The sequence below is a fragment of the Peromyscus californicus genome, unplaced genomic scaffold, assembly GCF_007827085.1.
Source record: "Peromyscus californicus insignis strain IS unplaced genomic scaffold, ASM782708v3 Scaffold_6__1_contigs__length_162567912, whole genome shotgun sequence".
Taxonomy (NCBI): domain Eukaryota; kingdom Metazoa; phylum Chordata; class Mammalia; order Rodentia; family Cricetidae; genus Peromyscus; species Peromyscus californicus.
The window spans coordinates 108,054,158-108,077,353 of NW_026294584.1; the positions used below are offsets into that span (position 1 = coordinate 108,054,158).

The window sequence follows — 23,196 nt, forward strand, 5'->3', positions numbered from 1 at the left end:
GTGGACTGTCAAGAGACAGTCAATAAATGAAACATTAGGCAGTTGTATTCAAAGGATGCAGAAGGACCGTATATTCAGCACCAAATCATGTCCGAAATGCTTGGCCTGGCAACCAAGTCACCATGGCATTTATTTAACTTTGTCCTCCCATCATAGAGATGAAGAAAAATAGCAACAGCCAACTCCACCTATGCTAGACAGACAACCAACTCCACCTATGCTAGACAGACAACCAACTCCACCTATGCTAGACAGACAGCCAACTCCACCTATGCTAGACAGACAACCAACTCCACCTATGCTAGACAGACAGCCAACTCCACCTATGCTAGACAGACAGCCAACTCCACCTATGCTAGACAGACAACCAACTCCACCTATGCTAGACAGACACAACCAACTCCACCTATGCTAGACAGACAGCCAACTCCACCTATGCTAGATAGTCTATGCTAGATAGACTAAAACAGCCAGCCCCACCTACGATGAGAGGTAGACTGAATGTCTCAAATAATAGATACACATCCAAATCGGTCCAATGTTTCTTCTTCAGCCAGATCTATAGAAAAATCATATCGTTTCTATTATGTCATTTCCATATTTATTCCCACAACAACAGATGAACTTTTTGCCATCCTGTTCAAAGATGACCTTGGACTTATGGTCCTCCTGTGTCCACCTCTAGAATGCTAGATTACAGTCAAGGGCCACAGCAAGTTTATGTGGTGCTGGAGACAGAACCCATACATACATATACATACACCCTCCCTGCCCCCCAAACTCACATGTGCATATCCCCACTCCCACACATATACACATACACACACACACACACACACACACACACACACACACACACACACACACTTCAATATCAGCTTGATACTTTAAATATATATTTCATCTATAACAAATGCACCAGGAATTGAACATAAAACATTAAATCAAGTCTGCTCAGTTTCAAGAGGTCCCATTTATTAATTGTTGTGCTCAGTGTCTGTGCTGCTGGTGTTATATTTAGGAAGTGATCTCCTGTGCCAATGCATTCAAGAGTACCTCCTACTTTCTCTTCTATTAAATTTAATGTAACTGGATTTATGTTGAGGTCTTTGATCCACTTGGATTTGAGTTTTGTGCATGGTGACAGATATGGATCTATTTGTAATCTTTTACATATTGACATCCAGTTATGCCAACACCATTTGTTGAAGATACTTTCTTTTTTCCATTGTATAGTTTTGGCTTCTTTGTCAAAAATCAGGTATTCATATGTGCGTGGATTAATGTCAGGGTCTTCAATTTGATTCCATTGGTCTGTATGTTGGTTTTTATACCAGTACCAAGCTGTTTTTATTACTATAGCTCTATAGTAGAGCTTGATGTCAGGGATGGTAATGCCTCCAGAGGTGGCTTTATTATACAGGATTCTTTTAGCTATCCTGGGTCTTTTGTTTTTCCATATGAAGTTGAGTATTTTTCTTTCCAAGTCTGTGAAGAATTGTGTTGGGATTTTGATGGGGATTGCATTGAATCTGTAGATTGCTTTTGGTAAGATTGCCATTTTTACTATGTTAATCCTACCTATCCATGAGCATGGGAGATCCTTCCATTTTCTGTAGCCTTTGTAGGGCAAAAGACATGGTTAATAAGACAAAAAGACAACCTACAGAATGGGAAAAGACCTTCGCTAACCTCATATCTGACAGAGGACTGATCTCCAAAGTATATAAAGAACTCAAGAAACTAGACATCAAAATACTGAACAATCCAATTAAAAACTGGGCTGAAGAGCTAAACAGAGAATTCTCAAAAGAAGAATCACAAATGGCTAAAAGACATTTAAAGAAATGCTCAACATCCTTAGTTATCAAAGAAATGAAAATCAAAATGACTCTGAGATACCACCTTACACCTGTCAGAATGGCTATGATTCAAAAACACTAATAACAGTCAATGTTGGAGAGGATGAGGAGCAAAGGGAACACTTCTCCACTGTTGGTGGGAATGCAAACTTGTACAACCATTGTGGAAATCAGTATGGTGGTTTCTCAGAAAATTGGAAATCGATCTACCTCAAGACCCAGCCATACCACTCTTGGGCATATACCCAAAGAATGCTCAATCATACCACAAAGATACATGCTCAACTATGTTCACAGCAGCACTATTTGTAATAACCAGAACCTGGAAACAACCTACATGTCCGTCAACTGAAGCATGGATAAAGAAAATGTGGTTACACAATGGAGTACTACTCAGCAGAGAAAAACAATGACAGCATGAAATTTGCAGGCAAATGGATGGAACTAGAAAAAATCATCCTGAGTGAGGTAACCCAAACCCAGAAGGACAAACATGGTATGTACTCACTCATAAGTGGATTCTAGATATAAAGCAAAGAACAATCAGACTGCAACCCACAGAACCAGGGAGGCGATATAGCATGGGGGACCCTAGGATGACTGTGGCTTATAATAAGTTTTGGTTTTACTCAATTACTGGGCAAGCCTCAATGAAACATTTCACAGTTAGGATAAGAATTTATACTGTATCAAGCTGATAATAGAAAAATAAATTTAAAAAAAGCGAAAGAAAAAAAAAAAGAAAATGGTTGTATGGGTACCAGTGGCAGATACTTGCAATGACTTTCATAGATATTGTATTGTTACAATTTTCAATATTCCTATACTTTTATTTTATTAAGTTTTGTTCTTTTACTCTGTGTGTGTGTGTGTGTGTGTGTGTGTGTGTGTGTGTGTGTGTAGACTATGTAGCATCTTACTGCATTCTAACTCACATGGTGAAAGGGTGAGGAAAAGACGGAGACAGAAAGAAGCCAACCTCCCCCTTCAGCAGGAAGCCATTCGAGCAATAATGACATCGAATCATTCATTCCACCCTCATGACCTTACCACCTCTCACTGGGTCCTACCTCCTAGGATTAAGCTCCCTACACTTGCTTTTGGAACTAAAACACTCAAGCCACACCACAACACAATCAAGTCACAAGTCAAAGGATAAAATGAGAAAAACAATTCAGCTCATAACATGAAGAAAAAGTTTTCCTTCAGTTTCCAAGAAAAACTTGCACAGCATGACGATATCTCAAAAGAAAGGAGACAAAAGTGCCACAAATATGAAAAAATACTTGATTTTGCTCATAAACAACCAAACAAACATACAAATTGAAATTCTCCCAATTTCAGGCTTTTGGTTACCAGACTTGTAAACCCTACAGTTTAATAAGCACAGTTTGACAAGATTTGGGTTTTCCGAGACACCCTTGTTGGGTATGAGAGTTGTCCTAATTCCTAAGAAGGCAACTTGATAATACCCAGCAGAACTGGAAAATCTTACACTCGTTGACCTAGCCATTTCCACTTCAAATGCATCATGTTTTTATGTGCAGGAAATGTCGTCTACAAGAATAACTTCTCTACTTGATCAAAAAGGCTGGGATGGGATCAGCAGGTCATTTCTAATGGCAAAAAAATGACAAAGAAAATATAAATTAATAGAAGACCGATGAAGTAACGTAAGATGTATGGAGACAGCCAAATGCTTAATCTCTGGGATAAAATAGACTAAGATACTTTATGTGAGATATGTGTATGAGTTATATGTGCACTACCTATGTGTGCCTGTGTTCCAGAGACAGATGTTGAGTGTCCTGTTCTTGTCACTCTCCATTTTATTCCTTTCAGACAATGTCTACTTGACCCTGGAGCTAGGCTGGCAACCAGCACGCCCCAGAGTTCTTCCTGCATCCACCCTCTACTGTATCTTCATGTGCACTCTGGAATTTGGATACAAGTTCTTATGCTTGGGTGGCCAATACTGTTACCCACTGGGCCATCTCCCCAGTCCCTTTCTTCACTTGTATAGAGATATGTGTTCATGTGCAAAAGGATTCATGTCAGGGCTGTATGTAGCCATACTGCTTATAAGGTGACCATCAGGAGGCTACATGTTCTTAACCCTCAGCCGAAGGACAGTGCTCAAATGGTAGGATACTATACTTCAGATCAAAAGAGGGAACCAGGTAGTTGTTGACTGGCCATATATTACTGAAGGAAAAAAGTGAGTTGCAGTATGGTCATTTATCTGAAGAATAGTTCACTAGATATTGATGTACAAAGACGCATCAAAAGGTCTAGAAGAAAATACTCCAAGTCCTCATCTGGAGGAAGGGGGAAGAAGCAAGTCTGTAGATGATGCTTGGTTATGGCACTTCAAACTGATTTGCAATGTCCTGAAGTTTTTAAGCATTTGTATAAACACACGAATTCTATTATTTCAGTGCTATGATAATTTAAGTTTTGAAAACTCCATTGAAAATAGCAGTAATTCCTAAAATGTACATATACTAGGATTTCTGACTGTGTGAGATACCCAAATGGTGATATCTATGGTCTACCCACCTTCCTGGATTAGTTCAGAATTCTCACTAACCACATGAAGTATCTTTCCCAGTCTATTTTCTCAGTCAAGAAAAGGTCAGAAGCTGAATGAATGAATGAATGAATGAATGAATGAATGGATGGATGGATGGATGGATGGATGATACACCTTGCTTGGCCATTACTTTTCTGCAAAGTTTGTTTAAAGCAGCATTCATGGATATGACTGCCTCCTCTTAGGGCCTGACCTGGTAGAGCTATTCAGTGTTAAGATGAATGCAACTCTAAAATGTAGCCAAGACTTTAATTCTGCAGATTTCTGGTCTTATACAGTAGGTAATGATTCTGGGAGAGTCTAAGGGTTCAAATGTAGGAAATCACTGAAGCCCACTTTAGCCCAACAATACCCTTGATTTTGTAAACAAACAGACTCCCTGAAGTGGCCTGTGTTGACAAACCTCCTTAGACTCCCTGGAAAGCAATGACTTTTAAATGCTCAGATGTTCCTTTTCAGAATTAGAAGACAATGTTTCTACGTGTGTGTTCTAGAAGGGCAGGGGCCTTATCAGGATGGTTGCCATTGTGTTCCAGTACTCGCATCGTGCCTAGCATAGAGTAACCGTAAATATTTGTGGAATGAGTGAAGCCACACAAAAGGAAGATAAAAGTAAAATCACAGATAAATTCTACATCGTCTTGAGAAACAGCAGAGAAAAGGACATCATGCGCTTCCATTTACGCAACGTTGCAGGACAGCGGGAACTGATAGAGATATGGGGACATTTAGAGTTCGTGTGTGGAGGGATTTGCCTGAGTTCTGGGCTTCTGGTCACATTCCATTGCTTGATCTGCATGGAAGTTTCCTACATGCACCTACTTTGTGAAAAAAATTCATTAAGTTATACCACTGTGGTCAATGTCCCTGCCATCTTAAAGGGTCTTCACAAGCATCCCTTTAAGTAAATGACATCAATTTCTTCCATAAAAATAAGAAGTCACAGTTAAGTAAATGCATATCACTGAGATTTTGAAATTTCCAACTGTCAAGATGTGCATGCCATCTTTGGAAAATCTCCTTCTATCGCAAATGAATTTTCATTCTGAATCTGTGAACAGGAAGTGCTAAGTATCCCTCCAGGGCTTCAACCTGGACCGTTCCTGTATCCAGATACTGCTCTGGCTGGCGTAAGGTGATTTGGCTCCTGGTAAGACAGTAGCTGTGGGGTGGAGATGACTCTGCCTTTGGGATTTCCGCCCTTAATCTTCTGAAAATTTCCGACCCTTGGATGAGGGAAGCTTGCAAGAAGGAGGAAACCAGGAACTCCCAAGTGCACAGCCTGGGGAACTTTGGGGCATTTCTTACCTTCTCACAACCACTAGACTTTCCAGCTCTGCACCCTCCTTTAGTGCCTTCATTTGAAATAGTGTTCAAATCCTTAAAAACAGTAAGCCAGTTGTGAGTTAGACACACATACTAGTTCTTGGACTGACTGCTCTGTTTTCAGGATGGTTCTTGGTGTCATAGATTAAAGATGACTTGAACATTCATCCAAAATGGATTGGTTTAGTGTATTGACATCCCACAATGTAGAATAAGTGTTTGTAAAGAAAGAGTAAATTATGTATGTTCAAAGTACACAAATAGGTAGAAGACACAAGATACATAATATCTTGGATAATGTTTGGATTACTAGTATTTATGAATGTGTCATTTTTTTTTCTACAAGGAAATGCAAAAGGCTGTGGGTATTGGTTACTCCCAGAGTAGCATGCCATATGTGAATAGAATAGTACTGTTTCTCTGTGTGCTCTATAATTCTTTGGATATTTAAACCGTATTGTATATTGTCTAATTAAAAAGAAGTTTAAAAAGGCAAAGTAACCCTCTGGTTATGGACCGCCATTCTACCAAGAATGTGTGTAGGACAATGGCCCCTGGATGGCCAAAGAGGTGTAAACCTAAGAAGAAGGAAGTTTGTCTGACTGTCAGAAACTTCTAGATTACTTATTCCACAGATAAGCATGTGTTTCTAAGTTAAATTACTGGATTCCTATTTTTAAGGATTTAAACACTATTTTTATTAATGTTATATTACCATAAAGAAGAAGAGATGTGAAAGAGAAAACAGAGAAAGGAAAGCTTGAAAATGTAATGTCAGAGTGAAGGAAATATCACAAGTCCCGAGGGTTTATTCAAGCATGCTCCTTTAGTGAAGAAGCAGCAATACGAGGGATACTGCAGACATCAGGAGGAAACTGGGTATAAGGAACAGAGGCCCCGAGTCACAGAGAATTGCTCATGCTTTGCATGTATAGCACGATAGTATTTGATGCAAATGTGTGTACACATGTCACCACACCTGTGTGCATGCATAGATCCAAAATTTAACAAGTTTATTCAAAGTGATCCAATGCTATTTTAAACTTTCCATTTTCATGTCAGTTTTCCTAAGAAGTTGAATCAAACACGTCAGATATTAGAAAATCTTTAAGATAATAGTTAATGAGAAAAAATTTAAATGTGCCACAAGTAAACCTTCCTAACAGTATGTAAATGGAGTCCAAGAAACTCAAATATACACAACACAATGCTGCGTTGTGCTCAGCTTGAGGATGTGACAGATCTGAGATTGCTGAGCAGGGCAGTGGCCAGCTGCAGGATGCTTCAGACCCAAGGTGATCCTGTTTTATATGTATTTTCATGGTACCATCTCCTTGTTTATCAGTCACTTCATACATCATGCATTTCTCTCAAACGGACTTTCTAACTTTGAAAAGAAAAACAAGTAAATCTTTACCCAATCAAAAAAGGACACACACATTTAATACATCACTTTAAAATTACATCTGGAAGGAGGCGTGGTGAGCAGTCCCAGCCATTTGGAGGGCTGAAGCCGCGAGTCATTTGAGCTCAGGAGTTTGCAGCTAACCTGGGCAACGCAGTAAGATTTGTCTTGTAAGCAAACATTTTAAAATACATTAGCATAAAATTTGTTCTAATGAAATTTTCCCAATGGTATTGTATTTCCATCTTTATTTAGCTGTTGTTGAGATGAAAGTCATATACCATACTAACCATTTAAAAGTGAGTATTTCAGTTATCTTCAATACGTTCACTTTGTACAATTATCACATCTAGTTCCAAAATATTTTCATCACCCCAGAAATGACCTTGTGCCCATTAAGCAATTGTTTCTTCCCATCCCCCTCCTTCCTCAGGTCCTGGTAACTACCAGTCTTTATTCTGTCTCTACAGCACTTATTTTAGACATTTAGCAGAAATGGACTCTTATGTGACCATTTGTGTCCAGCTCCTTTGATTCATCATATTTTCAAGGTTCATCTAAATTGTAGCATGTATCAATATAATTCTTTTTTTTTTTTTTTTTTTTTTTTTTTTTTTTTTTTTTTTTTTTGGTTTTTCGAGACAGGGTTTCTTTGTGTAGCTTTGCACCTTTCCTGGAACTCACTTGGTAGCCCAGGCTGGCCTCGAACTCACAGAGATCCGCCTGGCTCTGCCTCCCGAGTGCTGGGATTAAAGGCGTGCGCCACCACCGCCCGGCTCAATATAATTCTTATAATCAAGTAATGTCCTGTTGTTTGAATATAACACTATTCAGTCTTTTATCTGAGAAAATCACACAAGTTTATTTCCACATTTTGGGTGTTACTGTGAAGAGTCACATGTACATATCTTTTGAGTCCCTGACTTTGTGTGTGGGTACAATCGCACACGTGTGTGAAGGCTGCAGAAGCTACAAGCTAACCTTGGTGTTGTCCTCAGGCTCTGACCACCATAGTTTTCAAGACAGTATTTTGCTGGGGCTTGAGGCTTAGTAGTTCTTCGAGGTTGACTGGCCATGAACTTCAAGGACCCTTCACCTCTTGGTGGTTCTGGGTTACAAGTTCATGCTACCACACCCTGCTTTATGACATGGTCCTAGGGACCAAACTCAGATCTTCACACTTCCGTAGCTCACACTTTACTGACTGAACCTGGTTTCAGTTTTTTTAATCCATGTCTAAGAATTGAATTTCTGGATAATATGGTAATTCTGCATTTAAGTTTTGATGAATTACCAATGTATTAAACATTTTTCATTCTAATGAGAAATATACCAAAGTGTCAGTTCCTCTACATCCCCTCCAACACTTGCTATTGTCTATTTTAATCAGTGTGTATGTGTATGGGTGGGTGTGTATGTTAATGTGTGTGAGTGTATATTGTATGAGTGTGTGTGCTATTGTGTGTATGAGTATATATGTATGAATATGTATATGAATATGAGTGTGTGTATAAGTGCATATGTGAATGTATGTGGTGTGTGTGTGTGTGTGTGTGTGTGTGTGTGTGTGTGTGTGTGTGTGTGAGTATGTGTGTGTGTATGAGAGAGAGAGAGAGAGAGAGAGAGAGAGAGAGAGAGAGAGAGAGAGAGAAAGTTGTAACTTTGGTAAGCATTTTCCAATTAACCAGTAATGCCAAGAGTGTCTTCTTGTGCTTGCTGGCCTTTGTACACTTTGGGAGAAATATCTGTTCAAGTTTCTATTTTATAACACAATTGTCTTTTGTTGTTGAGTTGTAGAAACTCTTTACATAGTCTGCATACTAGACCTTTATCAGACTGATCTGTAAATATTTCCTTTATGTTTTTTATGTTTTCTTTGGATTATATTGACAATAGTCTTTGATAGGCTTGTCATTTTGCTTACCAATATTATATAGAAAACTGTTACTGTATGTTCCGTTTTATCTACTTGTATATTGTCCTTATTTTGTGTTCATTCACATTGCTGTCACACTGTTCGGTCACTTTAATAATAATTCACCATCTATGGCAGGTTACGTGAGGCTATTTTGATTAGTTAAGGCAGTTCAATCCAAATCACCACTCAGACGTTAAGAGCAGAAACAAGGGACCCCACAGGGGCTCTCCTAGGTTGCAGGATATGGTTCACCCTATCACTCAGGAAATTTCCAAGGGTTCAGGTGCTGCGTGCCAAGAACTGGTGACAACACCCAAATATACTTCTTCTTTCACCAAACCTAGGTAAGCATCTTGTTTTCAAATCTCCACCTTGCCAAATCTGTGGTAAGGTTTTATACATGATACAAACCAAGCGCAGCACTCATGTTATTGAAGATGTAGACACCAGCTGGGCTTGCCTTCCTTCTCCACAGTTTTGTCTTTCCTTCCACTCCTGACTCAATGTTTTCTGACCTCTGAACAATGTAGCTGTAAAAGTCCCACTCTACGGTGATCCTCTGGTTTTCTTTATGCTGCTTAAATATAAAGTAGATTTGCTCTCATTAAATCCACAGGTGGATATGGCTAGACCCTGTCCTAGGGTACTGATAGTCTTATGATACTGATTAATGGTTTAACCCTAGGAAAATGATGAGATAATGATAATTGTGGATAATAAAATGCTACATGGGGATTCATTGCCATCATCCTAGTTACTAGGAGAACTCCTTCATGTCGTTCCCATTTTACTTGTGTGAGACCAATCTTCAGGCTTTGGAAAAGATAGTTCTGAGATTTTGTCACTTAACATACATGAGTCTTGTTGATAGACAGGATAATAAAAGTGTTAGTTTAAGCCAGGCAGCAGTGGCCTTTAATCCCAGCACTGGGGAGGCAGAGCCAGGCGGATCTCTGTGAGTTCAAGGCCAGCCTGGTCTACAGAGCTGGCAGTTGTGGGGAGAATGTCAGTTTATCTGAGAGGGCTCTCCCGAGGACTGGATGGAATAAAAACCAGTGTGAGATAGTTAGATCAGGGTCGAAGTATGAACAAGCCGATCTGGTTTCCCTAGAGCTTTCCAAGGCTAACCCCCTCCCCCAAGCCTCCACCCCAGCAACCTTGTTAATTCCAAGTAAACCAGGTGTCTGGTCACCCAAGAGTCAGGAAGTCACAACACTTTCTCAGAAAATAGTTATTTTTCTTTCAGAGACAAAAAATGAAGAATAAAATACTTGACACGATGCAAGGGACGCAGGCATCGTTCAGAAAAACCCTTCATGGTCGCAGAGCTAAAGCATTTCACTCATCTTCAAGGCCTCGGCAGTCACACACCGTACGTACTTGGGTGTTGTTTTTCAGCCTGGCCTTCAATTCTTTATTCATTCAACCCAACCTCATAGAATCCCGGTTTAGAGGAGAACACAAGAAATTCGTACACTTTAAATAGTGAAAGTTGATCTTGTGACTTACACTGTCATGTTGGTGAGTTGATTTTCTAGAGATTTCCCTGAATTCATCCACTCTAACAGGACAGTGATGTTCTCTTGCACGGTGGACACCGTGGGGTTTTGGTATAGCCTCCGGCCATAGAGGAGGGGATGGCCGAAATAACCAAGTCTGCTCGGATCAGAGGGCTTTTCTTCCCTAATGCTAATGAACTGCTCTTAAGAAGATGAAAGTGATAAAGCATTTGTCCTTTACTCTGTCCCAAGGAATGGTCCACGACAGGCAGGCTCCTGAATGAGCAGGTGGCCTGCCCCCAGGAACAACACATAAAAAGACACAAGAGTAGTCTATTTTACGTCACTCTATCACCAGCCAAAAGAAAGGTAAAAACCATCTATGTTCCCATTAGGATTTTGAGTAATCTTTTATTTTCATTTCAGCAGAGAGAGGAAATTCAGAATCAGTCACTTCATCTCAAATACAATAATCTTCTGGTATTGTATTTACCATAACATGTCATAGAGAAAGCGGATATTTCGCCTGGGAGCCGGGGCCCTTGCAGGGAGACTGACTTTCTTCAGCAGCCCCGTGTAATAAGCTCAAGAGAGCTCCATGCTGGGTTAAACAGCAGCTTTCCACCCCCACCTGTGCAGCAAACTGAACAGGAGGCAACCTTTAGGAAAACAGGATTAGATTTCACAAAAAGATATGGGAAGGGATACAAAACCTCTCCCCCTGTCTCCTGCAAAAACCACAGAACAAAGGAGCTAGTGGCCATGTCTTCAAAGAAGAGCCTTCCCAGAGGAGTCTGCCTAGGACTCGACTTCTTTCTGATGTGGAAGTTTGGGTGGTTCATTTTAAACAAAATCGTTACAGATTTAGGCGCTTTAGTTATGTGGGTTTTTTTTTCTTCTTGAAAATACCTTGAGTTGTTTAGATTTAGTAGGAAACACTACAGTCAGGGACAAAGAAGAAAGGAGGGTTTATTTTTGGTCTGGGGGCCCCAGTGGGGCAGACCCGTGGCCATCCCTGGACAGTCTTTCCGAGGCACAGGTGTCAGGAGGCTGGTTGACAAGAACAGCCTCAAGGGTATGTTGGAGCTAGTTCCCAGGAGCACGATCTTTTCGTCCCTCCCTCCCCCTTTCCTTCTGTCTTGACCTTGAAGTTTAAGCTAGGGCTATTTCTTTTCTTTCCTTCCCTTCTCTCTCTCTCTCTCTCTCTCTCTCTCTCTCTCTCTCTCTCTCTCTCTCTCTCTCTCTTTCTTTCTTTTTTTGTGACAGGGTTTCTCTAACTAGGGCTATTTCTTAAAGGAATGTAGTGCAAAAGTTGTGGGTCTTGCTCTTCTGAAATGTTGCCCAAGATTTGAAAACCTGCCCAAAGCAGTAGTGATCCGATACTCCAAATGGGGAAAATAACTTTGACTGTTTTTCCCTTGGTGGTGTAGGCTGGGGAGTGTTAGAGAGATGCCACATCTGTTTTCCTTTTCTTCCTTTTTCTTCTAAAAGGAAAACCGTCTGCTAATCATCCCCTCAAGAGAGGGAAGGTAGAAGGGTCTCCCCATTGAGAACCATGCCTATGAGTGAAGGGCTTATTACATCTGCTCCATATTCTTATGTTGAATTAGGACCCCTGGGATCTCGGAATGTGACAGTACTTGGAGACACAGCCTTCTAGGAAGTGATTAAGGTAAAATGAGGACATGGGAGTAGGCCCTCCTCCATGATCGAAAGGGCTCATGGGAAGAAACATGTGCATGGTAAGGACAGACCGTATGAGTCACGAGGGAGCCACCTATAAGCCCAAGAGATTAAGCCCAGGAGAAACCAAAGCATTGGACACCTTGATCCAGACTTCCAGCCTCCAGTCCTGGGAGGAAAAAAAACTATGTCCTCCCTCTGCTTATTTAATTATCATTTGCTCTTCCCAATCTCTTCCATATCCCCTTTTACTTCCTTTAAAATTCATGGGCGTTTATTCATATATAAGTATATATGTAAATATATATGAGTATATATGTAAATACATATGCATATATATGCATACATAAAATGCAACCTGCTGAGTTCATTTAGTGTTGCATATATGTATTTTTTTTTTATGGGACTGACCATTTGGGATTGGATAATCATTTAGAGTACTCCTCTCAAGAAAAGACTAATTCTTCCTCTCAGTAACTTTTAATTGCCTGTAGCTTTTCATCTAGGGGTGAGGTCCCATGCGATTTCCCCATCCACGTTGGCATGTCAAGTCTCTGGTGCTGTCATTGTTCTGGTCTTGTTTAAGCAGCCATATTGTTGAGATTTCATGGGCATAGTTCCCCTGTCATATCTAGAAGAGTCAGTCTTGCAACAGACTTCCTGGTCCTCTGGCTCTTACAGTCTTTCAGTCATCCTTCCACTACATTTCCTGAGCCTTGGGTATAAGAGCTGTCATACAGCCAGGCGTGGTGGTGCCCACCTTTAATCCCAGTTCTCTGGAGGCAGAGCCTAGTGAATACCTGAGCTCCAGGCTAGCTTGGGCTACAGAGCAAGTTACATTACAGCCAGAATTACAAAGAAAAACCCTGTCTTGAAAAACTAACAAACAAACAAACAAAAAAAGAGTTGTTATGATGTATCAGTTGGGGCTGGGTACCCCAAATCAGTTGTTGTCTGCACTTGTAGTTTTCTGCAGTGGTTTCTGTTTGCTCTGGAAAGAAATTTCTTCAATGAGGGGTAAGAACTATGCTTACCTGTGGGAATAAAGACAAGTATTTAGAATGCCAATAGGAAATAGACTGGTGTAGCAAAGTGATGGTAGTAGGTTTTCCTCTGAGACCTATGACCTCGCCAACCACAGCTGTTTAGGTTCAGGCATGATTTCCTTTCTATTCAGTGAGCCCTAAGTCTAATTAGATAGCTGTTGGTTATCACCAAGATAAAAATGCCACTATTGCACTTTGGGGATATCTTGCCATACTGATCACTGTTGTGGTTCATGGGTGTCACAGCTGAGTAGGACTATTGATTTCTCTTCTCCCTTGGCAGCTTACATTAGCACCTTCTAGAATTATGAAGCTTGTTTTCAGGGAAGAGGCTTTTGAGTCAGATCCAACTTGATTCCTCCAAGTTGTTTATCTAAAGTGAGTTATTTCTTCAGTAATAGGGATTTACCTTCAACTTTTGAGAGGAAATCAAGAGCAACAGCAATAGTCTATATTGTTGTGGGAATCTTTTGGATTTCCCTGACCAACAACATCAAAGGAGGATCAAAATAATGTGGTACAGAGCTAAACAGAGTTCTCAAAAGAGGAAATACAAATGACTGAGAAACAGTTAAAAATGTTCAACACCTTAGCCAGCAAGGAAGTACAAATTAAAATTTCTTTGATATTTAATTTCCTCTAATCATAATGGCTAAGGTCCAAAAAACAAATGACTACAAATACTGTCATAAATGTGGGGGAAGGGGAACACTTATTCACCGCTAGTGAGAATGCAAACTGGTGCAACCACTATGCACCCAGTGTGGAAATTCCTCAAAAAACTGCAAATAGATCTACCATACAATCCAGCTATCTGACTCTTGGGTATATATACACCCAAAGCACTCCATATTCTACTCTAGAGATTCTTGCTCATTGCTCTAGTCACAACAGCCCAGATGTCCATCAACTGAAAAAAATATGGTATATTTACACAGCGGAATATTATTTAGCTATTAGGAAAAATGAAACTTGTCGGTAAATGTATGGAGCTGGAAACAATCATCCCAAGTGAGGTAACTTAGATCAAAAAAAGTCATGTTTTCTTTCATCTGTGGATGATAACTTTGAATCTTCAGTTACATATGTGTCATTTAAAATATTCAGAGAGGTCAGGAAATTAGTAAGGGGCTCTGTCAAGGGACGTCCAGGGAGGGGAGACAGAATACACTGGTAAAGGGTTAAAGGGGACAATGGAGCTAGAACAGGATGTGTTTAACTGGGGTGGGAGAGAAGAGTAGAAGGTTGTGGAAGGAGTATGGGGAGGGATAAAGAAAAATAAAGACCTTTGAAAATGCATATGGAAAGCTACTACTGTAGAAGCTTACACATGCATGTGTGTATGTGTGTGTGTGTGTGTGAATGTACACACAAGAGACAGAAAGAGAGAGAGAGAGAGAGAGAGAGAGAGAGAGAGAGAATTTAAATGGAATTAGCCTAAAACAGGTCAACAATGCCGTTATTACACACCAGATAATAACAAATAAAAAGCCTAGTACCAGGAATGGGTCACTGCCCCTAGACATTGCATACTATTGCCATTGCTCTTGGTTACTCTCTGGAACCTGATGGTAAAACCATATTGCTGAAGAGACACCACACTTGAGTGCTGTGGATATCGCTCTGTATAAATAAACACTGATGGCCAATAGCCATACAGGAAGTATAGGCGGGACTAACAGAAAAGAGAATTGAGGAAGGAAAAAGGAAAGAGGGAGATTGCCTGGAGCTGCCGCTAGGACAAGGAAGATGTAAAGTACTGATAAACTACTAGCCACGTGGCAAAACATAGATTAATAGAAATGGGCTAAATATAAGAGTAAAAGCTAGACAATGATAGGCCTGAGCTAATGGCCAAGCAGTTTAAATAATGTAAGAGTCTGTGTGTTTATTTTATAAGTGGACTCCAGGACTGGCGGGACTTGGCTGGAGCTGGAGAAAAATTCTCCAGCTACACTTGAATCATAGAACATGAAGAAATCAATCTGGTACAGACCTGGAAGCTTCATCCCTACTGCCTAGCTTCCATAGTGCTAGAAGCTACTGGAGGAGAAAGGTTACTATTCATCATATCCAGCTGTGAGCTCTGCCAGCTACAATAATGAGCAGCCCAGTCAGACATGTCCACTGATACAATAGTGGCATGAACGTCATGGGAGTAAACAACCACTTTCTGATTGGATTTAAGTTTCACTCCACAAACTGAAAACCTATAACTAGTTCCATTATTGAGCCAAGAACCTGTGGATAGACAAGTCACAGTCTTGAGGGGAGACACAATACTATTGTGCTGCTAAAGTTAAGTAGAAATAGCTTTAAACTGACTTCTAACTGACTTGTTACATCAACATCAGTACATTTCTCAACCCTCATCTGAGAAGCTTCTATTTCTAGTAGATGGTGATGAATACAGGAACCTACAACTGTCCACAGTGCATAGACAGCAGCCTGCTCAACCCCTCCTCCCCCTCACCATGGCTCAGAGATGGGAAAGAAGGAGAGGAGAAAGTGTAAGAGAGTGATGGATAACTAAAAGGAAACAGTGTCTTCTGGACATACCAAGGCAATTGTACATGTGAACCTAGTGATTGTGATGGCATACACAAAATCTGTGCAAGCACAAGCCAGACAAACTCCAGAATGAAGGAGGGAGTTGGACATACAATCCCACTCCTAGCCATGAAGCTATTGGCAGTTGTTTGTAGTTGGAAGACTTCCTACATCCCGGCCTTCCAGCAGGCAGGACAAATCTCTCCCACTCGCATCCCCCAAGTAAACACACATAGGCTAATATTATTTTTAAACTATGGCCATGGCAGGCTTCTTGCTATCTAGTTCTTATATCTTAAATTAACCACCCATTTCTATAAATCTATACTTTGCCACGTGGCTTGTGGCTTACAGGTACTTTTACATCTTGCTTCTCATGGTGGCGGCTGGTGGCATCTCCTCTGCTCTGTCTTTCTCCTTCCTCTCTAGCTGTTTGGATTTTCCTCCTGCCTCTAAACTGCCTGGCCATAGGCTAAATGGCTTTATTTATCAACCAGTCAGAGCAACATATTTTCACAACATACAGAAGGACATTCCCCCATCACTTCCCCTTTTCTTTCTAAACAAAAGGAAGGTTTTAACTTTAACCTGTTAAAATCACATATAATGAAACAGTTATCAAGCAAGAATTACAGTTATAATATCTAGTCTATATTTTGTAAAATTAAAGAAAAAAATTCTAAGTGATATAGGGTTAATTCCTTCCTTATACATGGATCATATTTATTTCTAATCACCCAATAGGGTACATGCATCCCAGAAATTGCTACTGATATTGAATTGAAACTATGAGAGAAACAGGAGTTTCAAAACAGGAGTTACAGCATTTTAAAATGTGGGCCATGGAATAGAAGCTGAGCAAATACAGTGGAATGTTTATATATTTGTTTATTAGGACATTATCAATTGTACATTCTGTGGAATTACAGATGTCATAAAACTTTCCCCATTTCCTCCCGAAGAAGAGATACTCTCCTCCAGATAGGTAGGTAATATAGGCAGGTAGATAGGTAGGTAGGTATGTAGGTAGGTACATACATATATACATAGAGCAGATTAGAGAAGTCTTTGCCTTGAACTGCTTATTAAAAAGCATTCTGCCAGCGTTTTACAGCCTTTGGTTGAAATACTGTTTGGGACTAGTGAGATATAACAGTCCTTTCCCTGAGCAGGCTGCCCATGCAAGGTAGCAGACATGTGGCAGACACAGTATGGCGGTGCTCCACACTGCCCGGCACCTGCAGCTTGTCAGTCCGGGCTGCTCCTGGGAGTCCAGAACACCACTACAGCTTTGCTCACTATTCTACTCGCTGACTCTCCTCCTTCCCTGGAGGGAAAAAAAATCCCAAAGCCACTTTTAGAACAGCTAAGGAAATTGTGTAATGAGGGACAGGAAAAGCTGTTGACTCTAAGGAAGGGATTTTTCAATACAGTCTAGCCAACTGCAGAATTTAGAAATTCTTTTTTTCTCTGAAGACACCAGTAGGCCTTGGACCTGACACACAAAACAGGCACTGCTGGGTGCAATTGGAGACTGTATTGACGGCTTCTGTGGCTGGCTGAGCACCTTCTGTCATGTTCAGGAAGGGCCTGGCCTGTCAGCAATGTTTCTCACCTGGCACAGTCCTGCCAGGGTCTTGGTAGAGTGCAGGGATAAGAAACTGAAGAAAAATCTGTGATAGACCATGCCGAGATGTGTGAGGACCACGTGTGATTTGCATCCCCAGACTGAGCTGAGCAGCTCTCTCCCCACTGAACAAAGTCCTTTATTTTCTCTCTTACTGTGAATTGACCTGACACTCTGGGCTCAGGCCAAGTCACAAATGGACCCCACCAAGAACTGGCTGTGTTGACGAATTCCTAACTGGAGTCCCATTTTCCTAGGGTCTAGCTGAATCTCATAACCACAAGAGGACCTGGGCAGTGACAATATAAGCTTTCATAGTCATGCTATTTAAGATTCTCTTTTTTTCCCTCAGACCAAATAAGCAAAACTGTTCCCAGACATCCATCAAGGGCACTGAGGACTGATGTCTGTATCACATAACTCAGAACCTGGCTGTTGGCTTTCTCCAGGCTCTTTGACTTGAGTTAGTGACCATCTGCTAATTTTAAAGACACTCTGTCATTTGGCTGGGAAAGTAGAGGGCCAGATGGCTTTACACAAATATTAAATGGTAGAAGGCTGTCTAAGATTGTTCCATTGTTTCTAGAAAGCATGCATACATTTCTTAAGTGGTGTTCTCTTTGGGGCAAAGTGTGGTTATTATCCGGACTATGGATTTGAAAGAAGGCAAATAATTTCAGGATGTTTCCAAAGTTAAAAACAATGAAAGCCATTTGAACAATAATAATCCAATTTGGCTGAGTGGTTAGGATGCCCCATCTCACTGATACTATATGTTATTAGGAAACATGTGTTTACTGTTAGCTCCCAATAGGGTTTTCTTATTTGAAAGGAAATTTTTTAGTATTAGAATGAGACTTTTTGGTTCTAATGTGGAAACTTAACCATACATCAAAAGGGTTCAAAGAACGAATATTGATCTTCACTTGATAGAATTGATAAAATGATGGGGGAAAAATCCCCGACGATGATACCTACTGCCCTGTAGTTGCTCAATAAATGTAATCACTGTTAACAACTATGCATGAACTCTAGACTCTGTAAGTCTTGCCCTCCCCACCATTGGCTGTGTCACAGACAGCTCCAATTTGTCAGCTCAAAATTTCTAAGTTGAGTTGAGTTAGTTGTGTGTTATTAATCTAGCTCCTCTCAGTCTTCTTTGTCACAGGAAAGGGTACCCCATCATTGTTCAAGCCAGAGAGCTACAGAGTCGTCGTGCTGGCTGGTTTTTATGTCAACTTGATGCAAGCTGTAGTCATCCGAGAGGAGGGAACCTCAGTTGAGAAAATGACTCCCTAAGACCCAGCTGTAGGGCATTTTCTTAATTGGTGATAGATGGAGGAGGGCCCAGCCCATGGTGGGTCATGTCACCTCTGGGCCAGTGGTCTTTCTATAAGAAAGTCGGCCGGCTGAGCAAGCCATGAAGAGCAAACCAATAAGCAGCACCCCTAGACGGCCTCTGCATCAGGTTCTGGAGCTGTTTGAGTTCCTGCCCTGACTTCCTGCAGTGCTAGACTGTGGTGTGGAAGTGCAAGTCTAATAAACCCTTTCCTTCTCAACTTGCTTTGGATCATGGTGTCTCATCATAGTAGTAGTAACCCTAAGAGTCATGCCGAACGCCTCCTGTTCCCTTGTCACTCTGCAAGCTCTAAGACCTCTTCTTCCACAGTTCAAACAAAAGGACTGCAATCGCTTGTATTTGTCAGGACCTCCAGACTGTAGCCTGGGGTTTTCCAGCTGTACTAGTGACATTTGGCCAGATGGGTTCCTGTCATTGTTGTGGGGGCTTTCCTTAGCACGGTAGCACTGTTAGTAGCTCTCTGTTCTTTCTCCTTTGGCTGTCAGTGGGGTCTCCTAATCCATACATTCCTTTAGACATCACTGGTGTTGCCCTGGAAGAAATCTCGTAGAGCTAGAAAACCAAACCTCCAATCCAGTCCAAAGAACGACCTTCTCCTCACAGTCCTACGTAGACTCTCAATTGTCTTTCTCCAGTAACAGTGAGAAAACTGGAAACACCGGAAAACCTTCCTGCCCAGAGCAGCCAGGACAGTCTTCACAGTACAGCAGCCCACACTTATGCCCCAGCCTTAATTCCTTGCCTGCTTCCCTTCGCACACAGGGCAGATGTCTTAAAACTGTGTTCATCTTCATGAAGGCATGGCTGCCTCACATACCGAGGCTCATTCATCTCTCATGAGGCTCCAGCCATGATGGGATGCTTCCCATGGATTCTAAAGACAGGTGCACATTTGCACCTGTGCACCTGCTCTTCTGTGCTCAGAGCACTCTTCAGTTCAGCAGAGTGATCCCGCTCTAGAGCCTCCCAGTTCTTTCCACCTCAGGACGTTGGTTGTTGCTAGCAAGGGCCTCATCACAGATGGGTACTGAGAATTTTTAATCATTTGCTATGAGTCTCATATTGTAGAGTAAATGCCTTGAAGGTGGAAGCAGGTCTGTTTCATTCTCTACTCTGGACTAGGATACACCATAATGTACTGTACAGAATAATCAATCAAATTCAAGGACAAATGATGACTAAGTCAAGGACAAATGATGACTAAGTGAAATGCAATGGTAGTTTTGGTTGGGAATTGCTTTCTCCATTCTTCACACTAGGGGGTGCCAAGTGAAATAAGCTATGTGCATATGGATATATGTTTATGGCTGTATCTTTTTGAAAAACAGTATTTAGAGGTTTGGATATTCTTTTCCTATGGTACCATTTAAATAAACCTTGTAGCACAGCAGCAAATCCTTCTTTTTGCTTCACAGTAGCTTTCCTATTCAGAGAGCTGTGATTAATTGGGATATGGTACACACCCAGAGAGTGCTTAACACAGCTGATGCTACCTGCATCAAAGTGAAGACATTGGGAATTTTGGAGCAAGGCTCTATCATCATCCTCAGACAACTATTTTTCCTTCAAGAGACAGTGTTTGGCCTGCTATTGGGCCTTAGTGGAAACTGAACACTAGGCAATAGACCACCAAGTTATCAAGCAACCTGAGTTGCCCTTCATGAGCTGTTATCTGACCCACCAAGGCATAAAGTAGAACATGCACAGCAGCAATCCAACATCAAATGGAAGTGGTATATATGTGATTGGAACCAGAAGGTCCTGAAGGCACAAGCAAGTTACATGGAGAAGTTGTCCAAATTTCTATTGTTTATGCTACCATTACAGTTGCCTTCTCCTAACCATGCATGCACCTGTAGCCCCAAGAGGTGTACCCTATGATCATCTGACTGAGGAAGAGAAGGCTAGGGTTTACTAATGGTCCTTCATGCTATGCAGGCACCACCCAGAAGTGAACAGCTGCAGCATGACAATTTCTTTCTGGGACAACCCTAAAATACACCAGCAAAGGGAAATCTTCACAGTGGGCAGAACTTCAGGTATACATTTGTTTGGAATGAGAAATGGCCAGAAAAGTTAATTGGTCACTGATTTATGGGCTGACACCAATGGATTAGCTGGATAGCCAGGGACTTGGAAAGAGTGAATTGAAAATTGGTGAGAGCCAGGCGGTGGTGGTGCACACCTTTAATCCCAGCACTCGGGAGGCAGAGGCAGGCAGATCTCTGTGAGTTAGAGGTCAGCCTGGACTACAGAGTGAGTTCCAAGAAAGGTGCAAAGCTACACAAAGAAACCCTGTCTCAAAAAATAAAAAAAAAAGAAGAAAAAGAAAGAAAAAGAAAAAAAAGAAAATTGGTGAGAAAGACATTTGGAGAAAAAGAATGTGGGTGGATTTATCCAAATGGGTGAAGGATGAGAAGACACTTGTGTCTCATGTAAATGCTCATTGAAAGGTGACTTCAACAGAAGAGTTCAGTAGTTGAGTGGCTAGGATAACCAGTTCTGTGGACAGTCAACCTCTTTTCCCAGTCATCTCTGTCATTGCCCAATGGGTCCATGAACAAAGTGGCCATGGTGGCAAAATTGGAGGTTATGCAAGGATTCAACAACATGGACTTCCACTCATCAAGGCTGACCTGGTTGTAGCCAGAAGTTTCTCCGGTCCTGCCCAGCCCCGAGGCCCAGACAAATCTCTCCATCTGTGGTCCCACAGCTGCTTATAAAATTACTCAGAGGCTTATATTAATTACAAACTGTATGGCCTATGGCTCAAGCTTCTTGATAGCTAGCTCTTATAACTTAACTCAACCCATTTCTATTAATCTGTGTATTACCATGTGGCCATGGCATTACCGGTCTGCTGACAGCTTGTTGCTCCTTTGGTGGCAGGCTTGCATCTCCCCGACTCCGCCCTTCTTCTCTCTGTATCTCTGCTTGGATTTCCTGCCTGGATGTAAGCTTTCTTTGCCATAGGCCAAAACAGCTTTATTTATTATCCAATGGGAGCCTCATATATTCACAGCACACAGAAAGATATCCCATAGGTCCTGGCTACATCTGCAACTGAGTGCCATATCTACCAGCAGAGACCAACAATGAGCCTAGATACAGCACCATTCCCTGGGATGACCAGTCAATGACCTGGTTGGGGGTTGACTACATTGGACCACTTCCTTCATGGAAAGGGTAACACTTTGTCCTTACATGGATTTGCTTTTCTTGCATGTAATGTGTCTACTAAAACGACCATTTGTGGTTTTATAGAATGCTTTTATTCTCTATCATGGTATTCTCTGCAGTACTGCTTTTGACAAAGGAACTCATTCATAGCCATAGAAGAGTGATAGTGGGCCCACACTCATGCAATCCACTGGTCTTTCCATGTTCCCCACCATCTTGAAGTAGCTGGTTTAATAGAACATTGTTTTCTTTTGAAAGACACAGTTACAGCACCAATTAGGTGGCAGTAGCCTGGAGGGCTGGGGTAGGCTTCTTCAGAAGGTGATACAGGCTTTGAATCAGCATCCAATATGGTTTCTCCCTTAGGCAGGATTCACAGATCCAGGAATTGAGGGTGGAAGTGGAAATGGTTTCATTCACTATCGCCTTTGGGGACGATTTTTGCTCCCTGTTCCTGGCACCTTAAGTTCTGCTGGCCTAGAAGACAAGAAACTCTCTAGGAATCTTCTGGAACTTCAGCACCAGATTGGGACTGTTGAGATATCTAGTCTCATGGACTGAACAACTCCTGGATTCTTGGGCATTCCATTGAGAGACCCATTGTTGGACTATAAGAAACACAGCCTGCAAGTCAAATAATTCCTCCTTTAACTATATATATGCATATATGTATATGTAATATACATATAAGTTATATGTATGTTAATTCTATCAGTTCTGTTCCTTTAGAGAACCCCAATTAATACACTCACATTTTTCTTAAGTGACTCTTCCTGAAACCTCCAGGATTTTCATTATTCACATTGAAACATGTATCTCCAACCCTATGTGAAACATGATCATGTTCAAAACAAAATCACTAAAATATGAGGGTAAAAGATCTCAATAAAAAATATCAGATGAATTTCATTTTTTTTCAAACCCTTGGATTTCTAACCCCTAAATAACAATGTAATAAGGAAAAGATACTTGTCTAAGAACTCAGGCTTGGCTCCATCTAAATTTACTAAAGGTTTTGAAAAATGCTGTAGCTAAGGATTGTGTGACACATTTCACCAAGTTGGAACTGCTACAAGGTAAGTGTACGGCCTTGCCAAGGCAGAAGCCAGCTCTTAGACAGTAGTGTCAAATGCCAACATGTTGCTTT

At 41.2% G+C, this 23,196-nt stretch overlaps 1 pseudogene; it reads left to right on the top strand.

Annotated features, from left to right (window-relative positions):
- The first annotated feature begins 5,036 nt into the window (after positions 1 to 5,036).
- Positions 5,037 to 22,415, top strand: LOC128099723 (uncharacterized; annotated as a pseudogene).
- Positions 22,416 to 23,196: the final 781 nt, after the last annotated feature.